Here is a 19,739-nt window from a genome sequence, read left to right on the forward strand (position 1 = left end):
AGTTTAAAGAGAGTGAGACACTTTGCTGGAAAAGTAGGAAGGGGATGGGATCAAGAGGAGTTGGTCTTGGCAAAGAGAAGGGCCACCTTTTCATTTGAGACAATAGCAAAAGAAAAGATAATGGGGAAAGATTTCTGAACCACGACAAGATAAGCAAGAGGACAAATGCCTCAACTGTTCAAGTGAATAATGAATTTCAGTCTTCAGGCAAGAGGGTCGGGGAGAGGATGCCATAGTAGGGTTGAAGAGAGAACAATTTTGGTTTAACCACTGTGGACAATGGGAACGTGAAACAATTAGGAACAGAATGATTTCCTTTCTGCAGTGATATTAAATAACAAATTTTTAATGGACCTAGCCATCACAGTTTCATATAAAGGAGAAAAATGTGCAGTAAATGAGTGATAAAATATAAAGCAAGAAAAAGATCGCATAAGAGACTTCCAAGAATCTGAAAATGATACTATTTTAACTATGATCATATTAAAAGCAAAACTCTCATTAGTCTAAGAAAATTGCAATCCTTTTCCTATCATTTTATGCAGGTTTGAAAAAAAATAAAACATATTTAAATGTATAAATAAGATGCTGGTCCTAGGTTTACTTTTTTAAAAATTCTAGGAAAACCCCCACAAAGTTTCAGTGTTATTTTTTCCCCATTCTCACACTGAACTAAGACTGTTTTGGAGTCACATCAGAGAATACTCTTCAATAAGAAACAACTACCGTGCCGGACTAGCTTTGCTCATCTCTGACCTGACGTATGTATGTACTTTTCTTTTCACTACTTGTTCCAAGATTTCAGACTTAATTTGCTCAGTTAAATGCACTGTCCTTATCCCTATGTTTTGTTCCTACTCTTCCTTTTTATCTAAGAAATGGTCCAAATTTCAGCACCTTTGCTTAGTAATATTAGTTTTTAAAGAAAATATAAGGCAGTCATAAAAAATTATGCACTTCCCAGAAATAAAAAGACTTTACAAAATGGCTAAAATGTCAAACAATTGAAATAGAGCCATTTCCCATGGAGGAAAAAAATGAAAATACTCAGTGTTCTGTTAAATAACCTGTCAGATTTTTTCTTATGAACTCGAATTATTTACTAATATTGAATTTTTAAAAATGCATTTGTCCAAGGAAACTATAAATACCAAGTTCAATTTCCTTCCCATCATCAAGGCATTTAATGAATCTGTGAAGTGGAGGCAAATTGTATTACTTAGGGCTCTGCTGAATAATGGAAGATGGCCATAAAATATTGCCTCATGTAAACTCTCCTCCAGCACCCTCAGCGCAAATTATTTTGAGTACAGAGATTGCTGTCCCCTTTATTGTAACTGAGAGAAAACTGCCACAACAGGGCAAGGATGATTAATGGTATGACATAATTGGCTCCAGCCATATATAAAGATATATTTTGTGCCGAATACTCTATCTTGTAATTTAATATAGATGATGCTAAGTCCACCATGCAGATATTATCACTTTATTCAATCATGAATTCATAATTTTGGCAGAATTAGTGTCTCCATAAGTTTGGGGAGGGAATGGAGAAGAAAGGATCTGAAAGAAGCTTTCAGGACTTAGTTATTTAACTTATTTTTCTTGCCATCACACATCTTTATCTTGGGATTCCTGGGATCTTTCTAGACATTTCCTCTCTAGAAGACAATGACCTCTGAAGAGGTCATCGAAGAACTACATTGCCATACTTTTTAGCTTATTCTTTTAGGCAATGTGGAAAAGTGATAGGGAAAGAAAAGGAAGGAAGACGGTCATCATGTGTACCAGCTGCAAGATGTCATCCTTATTCTCCCATCTTCTAGAAGCCCTAACACAAAAACTTCCTCTTTTGCAAAGTGGCCTTACATTATGAAAAGTTTTTTCCCTTAAGCTCCTGGTACTATTCTCACCATTGTCCAAGACATAGTAATGACATGCAGCACCTGTGCAGTTGATATTTTGGTGCTAATTTGCCCTTCTGATTTCAGATCTGTGACCAAAATGTGCCCAATAAAGGAACTCTACTGTGCTAAATTAATTCCTGGGTTAACTTCCCCACCTTTAAGAAATTAAACATAGAAATGAAATACAGTTGTCCTGAGATATCCATAGATACACCCACTCCCTTTTGTCTCTTTAAGGAAATCTGTAGACAGAAGCAAGGTAAGCTAATAGGGAAGGAGATGTTTCTGGATATCCTTTGGTAGCAGACATGGAGAATTTCATCTGCTTCCTCTCCAATTCCCATTTCCAATTTTGAACCAGATTTCAGAAAGCAGACTGTACCATGAACCCTTGCTATGGCCACAAATCCCACTTAAGTTCCATGGTGTGGCAACCTCATAAACAATTGTAATATCTGAATCCAAGTAGCCAATGGATCTCACCCCTGTGGAAGACTGCCCACAGAGCCTGATCAAGTGTCCCTCTTAATATTCGGACCACATTTACTTACTTGTACAATTAGTCCTTAAGAACAAGAGCAAACCACATGCTCATCGAAAAGCTGATTAAATTCAGAGAATCATGCTAATATGGTGCCATTCTAATGCAGAAAAAGGAAATGCAGACCAGAAAGTATTAGTTTCACTTCATAAGACTAAATGGACTAGTTCCATCACTGTGCTTAGCTTCACCAAATCTGTTCTTCATTACCTAGCAGAACTCCAAATCAAACATACTGTGAAACATGCTCAAGGTGTCACATACATCAAAACTCATGAACTATTCTAAGGTAGGACTCATCCTCACCAATTGGACAGGTCAATCAGATTTTTCAGATTGAACGATGAGACAATTTTCATGCTTCCCACCAAGGTCACCAACACAGAAACATGCCAAGAGGAAATTTCAAGCAAAACTCCTTTCTTAATTCTTCCTGGGCTTCATTTGCAAATGTGCTCATTCTTGTTAATTTAATTACAAGGTCATCTATGGCAGATGATAATTTGACATCCTCTCTGTTTTCCTGGAAATTGCAAAAAGACCATTTCTTTCTGGAGAGGATTGTTTCTCAAGGAAGACAGCCGTTAAATAAACAGCAAATGACCTGCATAGTGGTCAATTGTAGCTTCTATTTCTGACATCATTTTTACCCCAGAGGCCCTTTCCATACATATGCTCACAGGATGCCATGCACCTTATTAAATAAAACCAGGAGAAATGCCAGCTAATTAATTTACAGGAAAAAGGTGAGGGAGGTGAGTTTCTCAAAACTGATCTGAAACACCCCTAGGCATTTGCTCTTCCAACAACATTAGAAAACTAAGTTAGTTAATTCACAGTTTCAAATCCTTTAAATTCTGCCTGTTTGATGAAATTGGGAGGGGGAGCAGTTAGAAACTGTAGGACAAGATCAAAACTGTACTGCAATACTCACATGTTGAGCTATGAAAAACATGAGGTGCATTGGAAATATCAAGATACTAGCTTTTATTTACAGTAACCTGTCACTGCAATAACCGTAAGAATATTAAGACTCTGAAATATTTCCACTAATGTACAAGAGGCCACAGGCAATGCATTCTAGTATTTTTAAATGAGGAGACTGGTGGCATTAGAATTCTACTTGCAAAGGAAATATGAGTGGTTTGGAATCATAAAGCCCTCTAGACAAAAGAGCTCTTCAAGGATAGCCAATCAAGCTCCAGATCACAAAGCACAAGCACTCAGATCACAAAACCTATCCACGACATCCTGAAGAAATGTTCATCCAGACCACTAAGAATTACACATGTAAAATAATTCACGCTTTTATAGTGAATCATGGTTTGTAAAGTTCTTTTGTCATAATCCTATGAGGTAGGGAATCTCAGTTTCCTCATCTGTAACACGAGGCAGTTAGACTTTATGTCTTCACATTATATTATGAGTCCCTTGAGAACAGGGACTGGGTTTGTTTTGTTTTGGGTAGGGGATTATCTTTTTTTCATCTTCAACACTTATCATGCCTGGAACACAGTCACTCATTAAATGCTTGCTATCTCTGTTCCAAGGTCTTTTGCAATGATAAATCTATGATCTTGAGTGTCAAAGACTGAAATTGAACCCAGATTTCTTGGCTCTTTAATAACCTCAGCTCTGTCACTAAATGGCATCCAACAAGTTACTCAGTGTTATAGTGCATAGGTCACTTGAATTGAAAACTTTGGATCAAATGCTGTCTCATGATCTTCTGACACTGAAATCATCTAACCTCTCTCTGTGCCTCAGTTCTCTCATCTGTAAAATGAAGGAGGTTGGCTCTAATGGGGCCAAAGTTCCCTTCCAGCACCAACTCTATGATTTATGACCATATGACTGCCTACTTCAACCGATTTCCACACAGGAATCCTCTTTTAAGCATTCATAAGTGGTCAATTGGTTTTTCTTGAAGATCTCTAGTAGGGGAAACCCATACCACAGTAGTCCATTTCACTTCTTGATATCTCTAAAAGTTAAGAAGCATATTTTACATCAAGCCAAAATGATCCCTTCCACTTCTCTCCATTTCTCTTAGTTCTTTCCTTTGGGTCCAAGCAGACCAAGTTTACTCTCCCAGTGTTTTGGACTTGGAGTCAGGAAAGCCTGGATTCAAATCCTACCTCACACACTTATTAGCTATTTGGTGCTAAGGAAGCCACTTAACCTCTTCTATAAAATGGGGTTAATAATAGGACGTATCTTATAGAGTTGTTTTGAGGAATAAATGTGATAACATAAATGAAATGCTTTGGAAATCTTAAGGCATTATATAAGTATTATTATTGTTATCATTATTATTCCACAGGCAGCCTTTTGAACATTGCAAACAGATCATCCTCATTTCCCCCCTACCTCCAATCTTCTTTTCATTCAGAATATATGTTTCCACTTCCTTCATCTAAACCTTGAATTCCATACTTTGTTTTTCTAACCATCCTGGTCATTAAATATCTTTTGACTTAATTCAAGTTACTATATAAACTCTCTGAGAATTACCAATGTTAAAAAAAAATTAAAATAGTCAAAAAAGAACACTTTACAGGAGAACTCACCTCAACATTTATTTTTCCTTGAGCAATTCAAAAGGTAATTCAAGGACTCATCTTGGACAATTCACTAATCTTCAGGGTCATCATAACATTACAGAAATGAAAAATGAAAAAAAATGACATTTGTGGGTAAAGAAATATTTAACTGTTATTTTAAAAATATAAAGCTTCAATAGATTCAATTAAATGCCTATTTCCCTCTGGACTTATGAGCTCTGGTAGCCTCTCCTCACAGAGGATCACAGATTTAGAGGTAGGAATCATTAGATTGGACCCTTGCCTTGCACATTTGAGAAACTAATACCCAGAGAAATTAAGTGACTTCCCTAAGATCACACAGGTAGGAAGAAAGAAAACCAGGGTTTGTAACCAAGTCCTTTGATTCCAAATCCAGTAATAGAAGAGGATATAAGCTCTGTCAGGCAGTTATCTAATTTCCAAAGACTAACAGTTTGACTAAAGTAATTTGTCATCAAATTTCCCAGACTTTCTTCAGGAACCCTGAGAGCCAATGTCTTCTTCAAAAAGCAGCCAGTATCTTTTCATCTGTATACAACCAACACAAAGAAGCACTTGATATTATTTCTGTTCAGTCATTTCAGTTGTGTCCAACTCTTTGTGACCCTTTTTGGGTTTATTTATTTGAATTTTGGCAAGGATACTGGAGTGGTTGGCCATTTCCTTCTCTAGTTCATTTTACAGAGGAGGAAATGGAGGCAAATAAGGTAAAGTGACCTGCCTAGGGTCACACAACTAGCAAGTGTCTGAGGTCAGATTTGAACTTAGGTCTGACTCCAAGTCCAGGGATCGATCCATTGTGCCACCTAGCTGTTTTACTTAGTATTATAGGGTCATCATTGAAAAGCTAGAAGGAATGCAGAAGTCATCAAATCTAGCCCCTACAACCCTTGCAATGCTTCTCAGCTGTACTCTTGATTCTCTAGACTCTCCACCATTTCCCAGCAGCCTTCTCATCCTGGAAGATCTCTCTGTATCTTTAGTCCCCTACTCCAATTGGTGAGGCCCTTCCTGAATCGTCATTTTTTAAGAATTGTCCAGGCCAGCCATGATCCCTTCACTTCTCTCCAGGCTCTGCTCTGGACTCTCTAGATGTCTCTCCTTTCCCACTCCCAATTTTCACCATTGTTGATGTTGTCTTCCCCCATTAAAATGTAAGATCTTTGAGGGCATGATCTGTCTTTTTTTTGTATTTGTATCCCCAATGCTTAGCACAGTACGTGGCACCTAACAGATACTTGCATGGTATTTTACTGATGCCCCATTCTCTACAGTTTCTGTTCCCGCCCAACATACTTTTTATCTCTTTTAATGTGCATCTTTTCCCTTTCTGCTTAGAAGGTAACTTGCCTGAGGGCAGGTCTTATGTTTGTTTGCTTGTATTCATTCCTTGAGCTTAAAAGAGTTGTTGACATATAAGTGTCTAATAAGGTATCTAATCACAGATGAGATAACCCTACCTGGAGTGACTGAGACTTGCTCAAGATCGCACAACTAGCAAGCAGCAAATCCAGAACCAATGAGTCCAAGACCAGTACTAGCTTGGTAGCACAGTGGTTAGAGCACTAGGTCTGGACTCAAAAAGCTTGAATCTCAGGCACATAGTACCTGTGTGACCATGGGTAAGTCATCTATACTCTGCTTCAGTTTTCTTAACTATAAAATAGAAATTATAATAGCACCTGTCACAGGGTTACTGTGAGGATCAAATGATATAATATTTGGAAAGCATATAGTAGGTGCTTAATAATTTTTGTTCCACAGCAGTAACCTTAGCAATGTCAAAGACCTCTTTGGCAATCTGGTGAAACCTGTGAACCCCTTCTAAGAAGAATGTTTTTAAATGTATTGAATACACAGGATTATAAAGGAAACCAATTATACTGAAATGTAGTTATCAAAATATTTAAAAAGCAAAACTAAAACTAAGCTAATGGATCCCAGTTTAAGAAACCCTATTCTAGAGAAGAAAAAAAAACTGAAAAACTTACACATCTTATCAAAAGAAAATATTCAATAGCTCTCTACTGCCTTTAGGATCAACTTTATGAAGCATATTTTGAAAATTTCAAGCCTTCCACAATCTGGATCTTATCTAATTTTGCAGCTTTACTTCATATCACTCTCTTTTATACACTGTATTCTGGCCAAAATGAATTTCCCCTTGTTTCTCAAATCCAAAATGACACTTCCCACCTCTGCATCCATACAACCTACCCCCTTTCCTGGAGATTACTCATTTCCCATCAAAATCCTTTTCACGTAAAACTCAGCTCCATTATCACCTCTTTCATGTAATTTTCAATGATCAACTCCTCCCCACTCTCCACAAACACACTTGAAACGTGTTCTTTCCCATATCAAATATTCCAATATTGACCTCATCACTCTCTGAATATGCCATAATGTTTTTTAAAGTTGTCTATAAAAATCAGTGTCCTTACTCATCACTGGAGCTCCTGGGTACCTTGGGTTTGATGTGAGGTTTGGGGGGGGTAATTATAATTATGTAGATTATGACTGAAGCCTCCATTACATGGTACTTTCTTTTCTTTTTTAAACTTGTATTCATTTTTTTTGGTGAGACAGTTGGGTTAAGTGACTTTCCCAGGGTCACACAGCTAGTCCTGTCAAGTGTCTTAGGCCAGCTTTGAATTCAGATCTTTCTGAATCCAGGGCTAGTACTGCATCTACTGCACCACCCACCTGCCCCTTGGTACCTTTTGTTCACAATCAGACAGCAGACACAAATCAAATAGCAGAATATTTAGTGGAGGCATAATTAGTGATTGGAATTATTCTCAACACCTCTATATGCAGTGGGTATAAACCCATACAAGATTCTGAGGACCTATACCCTAAACTCATTAATTTCATTAATGCTTTATTATGTCAAAGGGAGGGGACACCATTGCTGCAGAACTCATTCTAGATAGAGAAACTCTCTGACACAGTGGTAAGATACTGCCATGTAACATTTTTCACTTCATTCTTGTTAAAAACAAACAAAATCCTAGGTGCCTCAATCAGAGATCACCTCTGCTTCTCAGCTTATTTTTGGTAGCCTAAAACAAAGGGAGCCTTCCTTCCCCATGAACCAAGCATTGCCAGCTCCCTACAGGCTGATTTGAACTTTGAGATTTATTTCATCTCAAAGCATCCATCCATTTGTCTCAAAAACATGTTTAGACTGCTGGAAACCTGGACATTACCATTTGAAGACTAACTTATACAGCATCTTTCAATTTATTCCTGTAATAAAATATTCCCTCATCCATACAACATGGTTCATGGTATCTCAAATCTGGGAAATTGACATCCTGGGAAATTCTCGTAATGATAGCTCCCTTGTCTCAGACATTGTGATTACCAAAGTCAGACAGGAGATATAGTTTGATCTTTCTCTGTTAGACTCTATCCCAAGCACATTGTATAGTAATAAAATTTTATTAAATGAATATTATATAAACTAAAGGTAGCCTCAAGCTACTTCTACATAACTAGAGTCACAATAACTGTAATATTAAGAACTAATGGTAAGGGAAGACTGTGAAGACTATGATACTTCTCTAATGAAAGAGCTATGGTTTCCCTAGTATAGGCATTCCCTCCACTAATTCAGAACACAACAAATTGTAGTTTTACACATGGGTTTTTTTGTGAATTACTATAGCTTTAAAATAGTTAATCACTTAATGGCCAGTGCAGTAATGAATATTTCCCAATTTATCTAGTCTAGGTCTCTATCATAGTGGTAAATGAACCCTTCCCAGCTTGAAGTGACTTTCCATAGTAAATATTTCATGGGTTTAGTCTTCAAGAACCCCAGAGCCAAGTTCACATCAACTGGAGACAGAACAGAAGGCAAATGGAAAGAGACTACACATGTATTCTAATTAAAACAATTCATCAATTCACATCTCCAAAGCCTCAAGTCAACAGACAAGTTGCTGTATTTTCAAAGAAAAAATTCCCCATAAAATTTGACTTTATCTAACTTTATCCTTTGATTATTTTGGTGTCATTATTAGTATATCATTAAAGGTACTTATAATGACATCAAAATCATCAAGAGACGTTTTAAATTAAGTCAAAAATTTGTTGTTGCCTTGATATTTTCCAATATTTCATGAAGACATGGCTTTCCAAGATTTCTAGGGATATTCAACAGAGTATCAAGTCCTATGTTGCTTGGATGCCTCTGGTACAAGTGAACAGAGATAAATGTAAAATCAATTTTGTCTTAGGCTGATGCATAAGTGATACTAGTTTGTGTATCACCTGAAGTGAAATACATACGCTCCATGTTTATGACAAGTTAAAGGCAAAGGTTTCAAATCTTCCTAGATCTATTGAATTTCAACTATATTTTTCTTTCAACAAAAGGCTGAGTTCTTTCATCAATTAATGGAAAAATACACCATCTGGAATTGGTCTCACTAGGATGAGGACAGTTTCTAGGAGGACAAGCATTCATTGACTTCCCAGTCTATACTGTCATATTATAATGAAATAGGTCATTGCTTCTTATTGTCATTGTTTTATATTTGAATATGAGAGTTATGCTTAGTAAAAATGTTATATGGCACCAAAGGATGAGTTATTTGCTTTTTATTCAACCACAGATTCACCTAGAAAATGGAACTATGCACAAATTAATAAAGATCTTGCAGTTATAATGAATCCCATAGCTTTAACCAACTCTGCAGTTATTTTTTTCAAATTTATGTGCATAAGAAGACTTCATCTAATAGGTTTATCTTCTAAGGATAAACTTACCTTTATTACTATGGAGTCATGGCATCTTCTGGTCAATGCTTATGACTACATACTTGAAGAACAACAGAAGTTCTTAGTGCTTTGAGCATATAACTGTTAGTGTGGTTCTAGACCTCATGAAAAAGAAATATTGCCAGTGCAAACTGGTGTGCAGATCCCTGGGACAAGCTATCTTCTGGCAATATAATTTGGCTGACTCAAAAGTCTGGCCTTGACAGGTGGAGCTAAGATGGCGGAGTAAAGGCAGGGACTCATCTGAACTCTCCCTCAAATTCCTCCAAATACCTTTAAAAAATAACTCTAAACAAATTCTAGAGCAGCAGAAGTTACAAAAAGACAGACTGAAACAAATATCTAGCCCAAGACAACTTGGAAGGTCACTGGGCAGTCTGTTGCCACCAGAGTAAGATAAAGTGCAGGTCATGCAGAATGGGCCCCAGGAAACCCAGAACAGGCCTTGAGTCAACTGAATCACTGTTAGCAGTGGTGGTTTCCAGACCTCTCTGTGCACAGATGTCAAAGGCAACTGAGAAAGTCAGTAGGAAAGGTCTGTCACACCTGGGTGAGGCAGGATACTAATCCAATGCAGGCCACACCAACACAGCACTAGGCCCAACAACAGAAACACTGGCTGCTTTGAAGCTCTCAGCCCACAAATAGTAAGGGGGTTGAACATCTGGTCAGAAGGAGATAAAAGGGGTCTATTTGCTAGCAATGAGGGAGGACTCCATTGCTTTGCCCATAACCAGACCTAGTCCCAGTGCTGGATTGCAGAAGGAGCACTAGCATAGCAGAACTTGTGGTTGCAGTTGATAGGGGACCCTCCTCACAGTTGCACGGCAGAAAAGAATGTCTAGGGTCACTCACTGGCCAGAGCACAGGCCAGGAGAATAGTAAGCACACCCTCCTTAGATCATGCCACCTTAGAAGAATTGAAAACTTACAGATATCTAGAAGTATCTCTGAAAACAGGTGCATAAAACCCTTGAAGTTTGGGAGAGTTTGCCCTCCACCCTGAAAGAAGAGCCTTGCTTTAACAGTTAACAGTCAAGTAATAGGCTGGTAAAATGAGCAAACAACAGAAAAAAAATATCTGACTATAGATAGTTATTACTGTGAGAAGGAAGATCAAAACACACACTCAAAAGACAACAAAGTCAAAGCTCCTACATCCAAGGTCTCCACAAAAAAATATGAATTAGTTGCAAGCCATAGAAGAGCTCAAAAAGAATTTTGATAATCAAGTAAGAGAGGTAGAGGAAAAATTGGGAAGAGAAATGAGAGTGATGCAAAAAAATCATGAAAAATGACTCAACAGCCTGGTAAAGAGACACAAAAAAATACTGAAGAAAATAATGCCTTGAAAAAGACTAGGCCAATGGCAAAAGAGATCCAAAAAGCCAACGAGGAGAAGAATGCCTAAAAAATCAGAACTGGCCACATGGAGATGGAGGCCCAAAAGCTCCCTGAAGAAAAAAGTTCTTTAAAAATTAGAATGGAGCAGATGGAAGCTAATGGCTTTATGAGAAATCAAAAAACAATAAAACAAAACTGAAAGAATGAAAAAAATAGTAGATAATGTGAAATATCTCATTGGGAAAACAACTGACCTGTAAAAAAAATGGCTCTAAACCAATTCTGGAGATGCAGAACTCACAGAATGTTGGAGTGCATCAAACATCCAGCCCAACAGCCTGGAAGGCAATCATGCGCCATGCTGGGGGCAGGGCGCAGCCTAGCATTGGCAATGACAACACCAATAGGACCTGAGTAGGCCTAGGGGTGACTGAATCTTGGGCACCTGGGGAGTTCTCTAGATTTCACGACCCTAAAATGCTGAGGTCAAATTGTAAGATCAGTGGAAAATGCCTGTGGGACTAGTGTGAGAGAGTGGAATAGTCTGGCTCCAGCCCCAGGGCAACAGAGGGAGGAGGGGACAGAGGAATTCTGGCAGTAACAGCAGGAGCAGCAGCAGCAACTATTTCTGAAGCTCTAGGCCCATAGATTGTGGGGGAATCGAGGGGCTGACAGTATACTCCCCACCCCCACTGGAAGCAGAGATCTACCTTGACAAAGAGCTCAAAAGTCAAGTAAAAGCCTGGGGAAATGAGCAAAAACCAGAAAAAGAATCAGACAATATAGAATCTTACATTGGTGACAAGGAAGCCCAAAACATGCAAAGAGAAGACAACAAAGCCAAAGCTCCTTCATCCAAAGCCTCCAAGAAAATTATGAATTGATCTCAGGCCATGGAAGAGCTCAAAAAGGATTTGAAAATCAAGTAAAAGAAGAAGAGCAAAAACTGAGAAGAGAAATGAGAGTGGTCCAGGGGGCTAAGACAAGATGGCGGAGTGAAAGCAACGACTCACCTAAGCTCCTGGAAAAACTCCTCTGGATATCTCTGGGGGGAGAGTCTGACCAGACTTTGGAGGTGTAGAATCCAGTGGGTGACGGACTTTGATGGATTCGGAGCCCAGGCTGGACCGGAGGGTCCACGGGAGGGATCTGTTCTGCGGGGGTAAGACCCCGGTGCACAGCGCAGCGCGGTCAGCGCGGCAGGGCGGAGGGGACCAGAGGAGCCCGAGAGTGGCGGGCGAGACCAGCGGAGCAGGAGATAAGCCAGGCCGAGCCGGTGAGAGCCGCTGAGTGCCAGACATCAGCGCAGCAGCCCTTGAAATCTTCAGCCTGAAGACGGACTTCGGTGGGTAACTACTTGAACTTCCAGGAACTGGGATGGCAGAGTGATCAGTAAGTGCTCTCTCCTCCCCCCTGATGACTGTGAGGGAACCATAAAATTCTTCCCCAGATTAATCCTGGATCAGTGGGAACAGCAGAAGGGGGCGGGTGGTCTCATAACACCAGAGGCTGGAAAAGTGGCAAAGGGGGATTCTTCCTACTCTGGTGGAGGCGATCTGGAGGGACAGACGACTCAGGGCAGAGAAAATTTGCACTGAGACCCAGGCAAGCCTCAGAGCCAGGAGACGAGCCCCAGGAGGGGCGGGAACACGCGTTAGCTTCTAGGCGTGCCCCAGCCCTCCAGGGGAAAAGGGAAGACAATAGGGAAGCTGGGATCACCATCCCCTAACCTTGCCTTTGCCTCAAGTCAGCTGAGGAGATATCCTGAGGACAGACCACCCCTCCCACATACCTAACAAGCTAACCCCAGGGTTGATCGGGGAAACAAAAAACAAAAGCCTGCTTTTAGCCTAGACACACATCAGCTCAACTTAAAGATCTGTACCTTCTGACTGAAAGAACCAAAAGCTACAACACTCAGCCAACATCATGAATCGGAAAAAGCAGACGAAAAATGAAAAAACCATAGAATCTTTCTATGGGGATAAGGACCAAAACACAAACACCAAAGAGGTTAGAGCTGAGATTGTACTTCCATCTGAAACCTCAGATGGGACTATGAATTTCTCGCAAGCACAACTAGATTACCTGGAACGTCTGAAGAAGGATATAAAAGAAAAACTGGCCAATGATTTTAAAACTATAAAAAAAGAATTCACTGATGAGAACATCACCCTGAAAAAGAAAATTGAAGAAATGGAAAAGTAAGTTCAAAAATTAACTGGAGAGAATAATTCCCTAAAAGGAAGAGCTAATCAAATGGAAAAGGAAACCCAAAACCTAATTGGGAAAATTGATCAGATGGAAAAGGAAACCCAAAACCTAACTGGGAAAATTGGTCGAATGGAAAAAGAAGTACAAAAATTAAATGGAGAAAATAGCTCCTTAAAGGGAAAAATTGGTCAGATGGAAAAGGAGATGGAAAAGCTAACTGAAGAAAACACTACGATGAAGATTAGAATTGGCCAAGTAGAAACTAATGACTCAATGAGGCAACAAGAATCAGTCAAACAAAATCTAAAGAATGAAAAGATAGAAGAAAATGTAAAATATTTAATTGGAAAAACAACTGACCTGGAAAATAGATCCAGGAGAGAAAATCTAAGAATTATTGGCCTGCCAGAAACCCATGATGAAGAAAAGAGTCTGGACAATATCTTCCAGGAAATCATCAAGGAAAACTGTCCAGAAGTACTAGACTCAGAGGGCAAAATAGTCATCGAAAGAATCTACCGTTCCCCACCCGAAAGGGATCCCAAACTCAAAACCCCAAGAAATATAGTTGCCAAATTCCAGAGCTATCAAGTGAAGGAGAAAATACTACAAGCAGCCAGAAAGAAACAATTCAAATATCAAGGACACACAGTCAGGATCACACAGGACCTTGCAGCTTCTACATTAAAAGATCGAAAGAATTGGAACCCAATATTCTGTAAGGCAAAGGAGTTGGGACTTCAACCAAGGATCAACTACCCAGCAAAGTTCAGCATAACATTTCAGGCAAGGAGAAAGTCATTCAACGAAATAAGGGATTTCCAGAGCTTCCTGACCAAAACACCAGAACTCAATAGACAATTTGATCTTCAAATGCAGGTCTCCAGAGAATCATAAAAAGGTAAACAAAGGGGAAAAAACAAAAACAAAAACTTGCTACTCAATTAGGGCAAACTGTTTACCTCCCTATAAGGGAAGATGATACCTGTTAATCTTGAGAACTGTGCAGCTATTATGATAAAGGGGATATATGTAGAGGGAACGGGCATAAAGTAAATGATGTCATGTCAAAAATATGATTTAAGTATGAGAAGGGAATGTAATAGGAGGTGTGGAAAGGGGGAAGCAGAAAATGGCAAATTATATCACAGGAAGAAGTACAAAACTATAGTAGAGGGAAGGAGGGGAGGGAGATGAGCATTGTTTGAGAGGTACTCTCATCTGATTTGTTCAAAGGAGGGAACAATAATCTTAAGTAGATAATCCTAACTAGCTCTATAGGTAGTAGGAGGGGAAGGGGGAAGAAAGGGGAGGGTGGCTAAAAGGGAGGAAAGAAGCAATAAGAGTAAAGGGAACTAAAAGGGAGGGGGGTCAAAAGAAGGAGGGGAAGGCTGCAGGAGGAGGGGGAGAAAAGTGAATACTATTGAGGAGGGGAAGGGAGACGGGAGAGCTAAAAGCACAAATGGTGGGAAAGAGGTTGGAGGGAAATACACAGATTGTAATCATAACTGTGAATGTGAATGGAATGAACTCTCCCATAAAACGGAGACGGATAGCAGAATGGATTAAAAGCCATAATCCAACAATATGCTGCTTACAAGAAACACATTTGAAACGGGAGGATACACATAGGATAAAGGTCAAAGGATGGAGCAGAATATATTGTGCTTCAGCTCATGTAAGAAAGGCAGGAGTAGCAATCCTAATCTCAGACAAAGCAAAAGCAGAAATAGATCTAATCAAAAGGGATAAGGATGGAAACTATATCCTGCTAAAAGGCACCATAGACAATGAAGCAATATCATTACTAAACATGTATGCTCCAAGTGGTATAGCATCCAGATTCTTAGAGGAGAGGTTGGGGGAGTTGAAGGAAGAAATTGATAGCAAAACTATACTAGTGGGGGACCTCAACCTCCCCCGCTCTGAACTAGATAAATCCAACCTCAAAATAAACAAGAAAGAGGTTAAGGAGGTAAATAAAACTCTGGATAAGGTAGATATGATAGATCTTTGGAGAAAATTAAATGGGAATAGAAAGGAATATACTTTTTTCTCAGCGGTACATGGAACATTTACAAAAATTGACCATGTACTAGGACATAAAAATCTCACAATCCAGTGCAGAAAGGTGGAGATAATCAATGCATCCTTTTCAGATCATAATGCATTAAAAATTACATGTAATAAAAGGCCATGGAAAGAGAAACCAAAAATCAATTGGAAACTAAATAATCTAATTCTAAAGAAGGGTTGGGTTAAAGAAGAAATCATAGAAACAATCAACAATTTCATTCGAGAGAATGACAATAGTGAGACAACATACCAAAACTTATGGGATACTGCAAAAGCAGTTATTAGGGGAAGTTTTATATCTCTGAATGCTTACATAAATAAAATAGAGAAAGAGGAGATCAATGACTTAGGCTTGCAGTTGAAAAAGCTAGAAAAAGAACAAATTGAAAATCCCCAAGTAAATACCAAATTAGAAATACTGAAAACCAAAGGAGAGATTAATAAAATTGAAATTAAGAAAACTATTGAATTAATAAATAAAACCAATAGTTGGTTTTATGAAAAAACTAATAAAATTGATAAACCTTTGGTCAATCTGATTTAAAAAAAGAAAGAAGAAAACCAAATTACTAATATTAAAAATGAAAGGGGTGAACTCACCTCCAATGAGGAGGAAATTAAAACAATAATTAGAAACTACTTTGCCCAACTTTATGCCCACAAATTCGATAATCTAAACGAGATGGATGAATATTTTAAAAAATACAAATTGCCCAGATTAACAGAAGAGGAAGTTGAATACCTAAACAACCCCATCTCAGAAAAAGAAATTGAACAAGCCATCAATGAACTCCCTAGGAAAAAATCTTCAGGGCCAGATGGATTCACAAGTGAATTCTATCAAACATTTAAAGAACAGTTAATTTCAATACTACATACACTATTCTTGAAAATTGGGGAAGAAGGAGTCCTCCCAAATTCTTTCTATGATACAAATATGGTTTTGATACCCAAACCAGGAAGAGACAAAACAGAGAAAGAAAATTATAGACCAATTTCCCTAATGAATATAGATGCAAAAATTTTAAATAAGATTCTAGCAAAACGAATACAGCATCTTATCACGAGATTAATACATTATGATCAGGTAGGATTCATACCAGGACTACAGGGCTGGTTCAATATTAGGAAAACTATTAGCATTATCGATCACATCAACAACAAAGCTAACAAAAACCACATGATTATCTCAATAGATGCAGAAAAAGCTTTTGACAAAATACAACATCCATTCCTACTAAAAACATTGGAGAATGTAGGAATAAAGGGAACTTTCCATAAAATAATAAGCAGTATCTATCTAAAACCTTCAGCAAGCATTATATGCAATGGGGATAAGCTAGATGCATTCCCAGTAAGATCAGGGGTGAAACAAGGTTGTCCATTATCACCACTATTATTTAATATGGTACTAGAAATGTTAGCCGTAGCAATTAGACAAGATAAAGATATCCAAGGAATTAAAATAGCCAAAGAAGAAACTAAGTTATCACTCTTTGCAGATGGTATGATGATTTACCTAGAGAATCCCAGAGATTCAAGTAAAAAATTACTAGAATTAATAAACAACTTTGGCAAAGTTGCAGGGTACAAAATAAACCCACACAAATCTTCTGCATTCCTATATATTAGCAACAAAGTCCAACAGCAAGAGATAGAAAGAGAAATCCCATTTAAAGTTAGGGTAGACAGTATAAAATACTTAGGAGTCTACCTGCCAAAACAAACCCAGGGATTATATGAACACAATTACAAGACACTTTTTGCACAAATAAAGTCAGATTTAAGTAAGTGGAAAAACATTAGTTGCTCATGGGTAGGCCGTGCTAATATAATAAAAATGACAATTCTACCCAAATTAATATACTTATTTAGTGCCATACCAATTAAACTATCAGACAATTACTTTCTAGAGCTGGACAAAATAATATCAAAATTCATTTGGAAGAACAAAAGGTCCAGAATATCAAAGGGACTAATGAAAAGAAATGCTTGGGAAGGTGGCCTAGCGCTACCAGACCTCAAACTGTACTATAAAGCAGCAATTATCAAAACCACTTGGTATTGGCTAAGAAACAGAGAGGTAGACAAGTGGAATAGACTTGGCACTCAAGATGCAGTAGGCAAGGAATATAGCAACCTTCTGTTTGATAAACCCAAGGACCCCAGCTTCTGGGATAAGAATTCATTGTTTGACAAAAATTGCTGGGAAAACTGGATAACAGTGTGGCAGAAATTAGGCATAGACCCATACCTGACACCGTACACAAGAATAAAGTCCAAATGGGTACATGATTTAGGTATAAAGATTGATACCATGAATAAACTGGAGAAGCAAGGAATAGTATATTTATCAGATCTATGGAGAAGGGAAGAATTCTTTACTAAAGGAGAGATAGAATGCATTATGAAATGCAAAATGGATAACTTTGATTACATTAAACTGAGAAGTTTTTGCACAACCAAACCCAATGCAACCAAAATCCGGAGGGATGTAGTAAATTGGGAAAGAATTTTTACAGCTAAGCTCAGGGATAAAGGCCTCATTTCTAGAATATATAGAGAACTGACCCAAATGTATAATCATACAAGTCATTCCCCAATTGATAAATGGTCAAAGGATATGAACAGGCAATTTTCAGAGGAAGAAATTAAAGCTATCTATAATCATATGAAAAAATGCTCTAAATCACTATTGGTTAGAGAGATGTAAATCAAAACAACTCTGAGGTACCACATCACACCTATAAGATTGGCAAACATGACAGAACAAGAAAATGATAAATGCTGGAGAGGATGTGGGAAAGTTGGAACACTAATTCATTGTTGGTGGAGCTGTGAGCGCATCCAACCATTCTGGAGAGCAATTTGGAACTATGCCCAAAGGGCTACAAAAATGTGCATACCCTTTGACCCAGCAATATCGCTACTAGGACTATATCCCCAAGAGATCATAAAAATGGGAAAGAGTCCCACATGTACAAAAATATTTATAGCAGCACTCTATGTAGTTGCCAAAAACTGGAAGTCAAGGGGATGTCCATCAATTGGGGAATGGTTGAATAAATTATGGTATATGAATGTAATGGAGTACTATTGTGCCATAAGAAATGATGAACAAGAAGACTTCAGAGAGGCCTGGAAGGACTTATATGACCTGATGCTGAGTGAAAGGAGCAGAACCAGGAGAACTTTATGCACAGCAACAACCACAGTGTGTGAGAGTTTTTTCTGGTAGACTTAGATTTTTTGTAATAACACAAGAACTTCTTACTAAAAAAAAAAAAAAAAATCCCAATGGAGGATCTCAAGGCAAAATGCCTGCCACACTCAGAGAGAGAAATATGGAAGTCACTCACATATTGTAGCAGATCATGTTTGTGTATGTGTATGTGTTTGTGTATCATGTTCTGATTTGTTATACGATTTCTTTCATTCATCTTAGTCTGACTACATAGCATGACTATAGTGAAAATATACTCAATAGGAAAGTATATGTAGAATCTATATAGAATTGTATGCAGTCGTGGGGAGGAAGGGGGGTAGTGGGGAGTAGGTGGGGAGGGATAAAATCGCAATTGTATGGCAGTGATTGTTAAACATTACAAAATAAAAAAAAAAAAGAAATGAGAGTGATGCAAGAAAATTATGAAAAAAAACAAATCAACTACCCAAAAAATATTGAAGAAAATAACACCTTAAAACTAGACTAAGTCAATGACAAAAGAGATCCAAAAAGTCAATTAAGAGAAGAATGCCCTAAAAAGCAGAATTGACCAGATGGAAAAGGAGGTCCAAAAGCTCACTGAAGAAAATAATTCCTTAAATATTAGAATGGAGCAGATGAAGCTAATGACTTTTATGAAAAATCCAGAAATTATAAAACAAAACCAAAGGAATGAAAAAAAACACACAATGTGAAATATTTCACTGGGAAAATAACTGACCTGGAAAATAGATCCAGGAGAGACAATTTACAGTTATGGGACTACCTGAAAGTCATGATAAAAAAGAACCTAGATATCATCTTTCAAGAAATCATCAAGGAAAACTACCCTGATATTCTAGAAGCAGAGGGTAAAATAAAAATTGAAAGAATCCACCAATTGCCTCCTGAAAGAGATGTCAAAAGTAAAATTCCTAGGCATATTGTAGCCAAATTCCAGAGCTCCCAGGTCAAGGAGAAAATATTGCAAGCATCCAGAAAGAAACAATTCGAGTATTGTGGAAATACAATCAGGATAACTCAAGATCTAGCAGCTTCTACATTAAGGGATTGCA

This window comes from Notamacropus eugenii, chromosome 6, assembly GCF_028372415.1.
Source record: "Notamacropus eugenii isolate mMacEug1 chromosome 6, mMacEug1.pri_v2, whole genome shotgun sequence".
NCBI lineage: Eukaryota > Metazoa > Chordata > Mammalia > Diprotodontia > Macropodidae > Notamacropus > Notamacropus eugenii.